The sequence below is a fragment of the Galeopterus variegatus genome, unplaced genomic scaffold (genome assembly GCF_000696425.1).
Source record: "Galeopterus variegatus unplaced genomic scaffold, G_variegatus-3.0.2 Scaffold9480, whole genome shotgun sequence".
Lineage (NCBI taxonomy): Eukaryota > Metazoa > Chordata > Mammalia > Dermoptera > Cynocephalidae > Galeopterus > Galeopterus variegatus.
Genome location: NW_007735591.1, coordinates 65,694 through 68,513, shown reverse-complemented (window position 1 = coordinate 68,513; position 2,820 = coordinate 65,694). Strand labels below are relative to the sequence as shown.

Here is a 2,820-nt window from a genome sequence, read left to right as displayed (position 1 = left end):
GCTGCTCGCGCTGCAGCCTCCGGGCCCGGCCTGCAGGAGGCGCTGCTGCTGCCCAGCCCCGGCGGCGCCCGCGCAGATCGCGCCGCTCAAGTTCAGCTTGCAGCGCGCCGCCGCCACCGTGGCCCCAAAGGCTGTCACGCTTTGTGGAGGGCAGGTGGCTGTGGAGTGGCTCAAGCCAGGCCCGAAGCAGCGACTCCGCCTCACTGCGGTGCCTACAGCCGCAGGGCAGCCGATTGGCCTTGCCTAGGGACAGGCTAGGGTCCCAAGGGGCTCGGGCTGCCCTCCAGCTGCTGTGCCAACAAATGAGGCTGGGCAGCCCGGTGTTCCTCACCGAGTGTTTGGGCACAGGAACTGCTGGCTGGCACCACTTCTGGTACCAGGCGGCGATCCCTGGTCATCCAGTGCCTTTCAGCGGCCTTATCTGGGTTGTGCTGGCCCCAGATGGGCAGGACGGGCGGGCATGATGTAGGCAAGGATGCAGCATCCGCACAGCTGCTGGAGGCACTGAGTGAGTCTGGGGCCGGCTTCTTGTGGTCTGCTGGGGCTGAGGCAGGTGCCATCATTAAGCAGTGACCCTGTCCTCTCTCCACAGGCAGCCTAAACAAGGAGGCAGAGCCTATGTTGGTCTCCAGCCCAGCAGGCCTGGGTGGCCACTGTCTGATCCCATTGGGGGAGGGCGGGGTCCTGCCGCATGTGTGACACAGCCTCCTTGCTCTGGTAGGGCCTCATAGCACCTGGGGCGGCTCGGGTTTGGCTTATGTTGTGGTGAAGGGCCTTGCCCTCCCCCTCCCAGGCCAGGGTCAGACCTGACCCCGCGGTGACACCCACACCTACCTTTATCCCCTCCCCGCTTTTTCTCCCACAGCTTAGTATGAATCATGGTTATTCTCTGGATTTCTTTTGGTTGGATTTTATTGACGGGACCGGCTGAACCAAAGGGTCAGAAATCCTGCCTTCTTCCCCACTTCTTGGCATCTGGGCTTGGCTTATGTATAGTTTTGAGTTTCTCTATGCTGGTTGTATTTATATTAAACCCCTGGTTGGTGTAAAAAAAAAAAAAAAGGAAAAAGAAAGAAACTTATCAACCACTGTGACTGTTAAGAGGGTGGGAAATCCTATTACGGTAGTTGAAAGGTGGAGCCTTGACAAGGTGATTGGATTGTAGGACCGTGCAGGAGCGAATGGATTAATAATGATGGTCAGGGGTGTGGTTCTGAGGACTTTAAAAGAAGAGGAGAGTCTGTCTTTCTCTGTCTTGCTCTCTCAGCTTCCATCATCTTGCAATGTGAGACCCCGGGGTCACTGTCACCACCACCAGATGGACTTTGGACTTCCCAGCCTCAGAAACTGTAAGCAATAGATTTTGTTTACTTTACAAATCACCCATTTTCAAGTATTTTGTTATAAGCAACAGGAATTAACTAACACAGAAGGTATTTGATTAAAATAAACAAAACAAGGGCCGGCCTCTTGCTCAGTCGGGAGAGTGCGGTGCTGACAACACCAAGGCCCCGGGTTCAGACCCCATAGAGGGATGGCCGGTTAGCTCACAGGGTGAGCGTGGTGCTGACAACACCAAGTCAAGGGTTAAGATCCCCTTACCGGTCATCTTTAAAAAGAAAAAAGAAAAAAAAAAAAAGAAACAAAACAACTGATTATAATGTGAACTGTGAGAAAGAAAAAAAGCAGCCCCTGACCACCATAGCTGAGCCAGGCCATGGAGTTCTCCTACTGAACATAAACCATGTCCCACAACACTCTCTGTTACCTTTATGGAACAAGACAAAAACCAAGACCATCTGTCCTTGTCTAAGAACAGACAAAAACAAGAATGTTGTACAAACCACAAAAGGGCCAGATGTCTCCCTTTCCTGCACTATTTTGCCTGCTTCTAAGTAAAAATTAAGATAATCATAGAATTGCTCTTGCTTTTTGACAGCACGCAATCTAGAACAAAACCACCCCTTCCTTGAACCCTCCCCCAATACACTAACACAAGCTGAAGTCCTATAAGCCCCAACCTGAGCTGAAAATAGTTCAATCAAATATGTCCTATCCTCCTACCTTTACAAGGGTGTTACTGGCATCCAGGTCCCACCGCTTGCTCACCAATCAGAAACAAAAGACTGGTGAGTCCCAAATGTTGGTGCGAGGCATGATGTTCATTATCAGATGTCTAAGGAGACAGACTAGAACTGTCTCCCACTTTAGGGTTTCAGGGGCATTTAAAGGGGAGCGGAGGGAATGGAGCATGGGAAATGAAAAGCAGGAGGGTGGGGCACGTGCAAGGAACCAGGTGCAGTCTCAGCAAGCCTCCCTCTGGTTTCTGTTCCCGTCCTTGCTGTTATCTCAGGGTCCTGCTGGAGGGATGGAATCAGCATAGCTTTAGTGGGTCTTCCTTGGATAGCACATGCAATTCTGCAGCTCCAGGCTCACTGGAGAACAGCTTCACGTCCATGTATATAATGTCATCTTGCCCCATAACCGAGGTTCAAAATATCAAATAACCACGGGGAAAGAGGGAACTCAGAGAAATGAAGTCCAAGGAAAAAAATATCTGCGTCCTTTTCAAATCTTTTAGAACCCAGGCAGTTTTAATTCCCAACATGGCTTCAGTCCTGCTCACTCCAACAACTTACCTTCCTAATTACCTGGAAAGTCAGTTTCAAGTTTAGAATTTTTAGACACCCTGAAGTTCCAGGCTGGGCCATACTGTGAGGACCACAGCCCACACACGATCTCCCCTTCTCTTCCCACCCCGGCTCCAATCCACAAGTCAAAGAGCCTCTCGGGTTTCCATGTGGACACAGCAGCCAGGCT

General features: G+C 51.3%; 1 pseudogene; it reads left to right on the top strand.

Annotated features, from left to right (window-relative positions):
* LOC103609325 overlaps positions 1-573 on the top strand; it is a 1,722-nt pseudogene extending 1,149 nt beyond the window's left edge.
* The last annotated feature ends 2,247 nt before the right edge of the window (positions 574-2,820 follow it).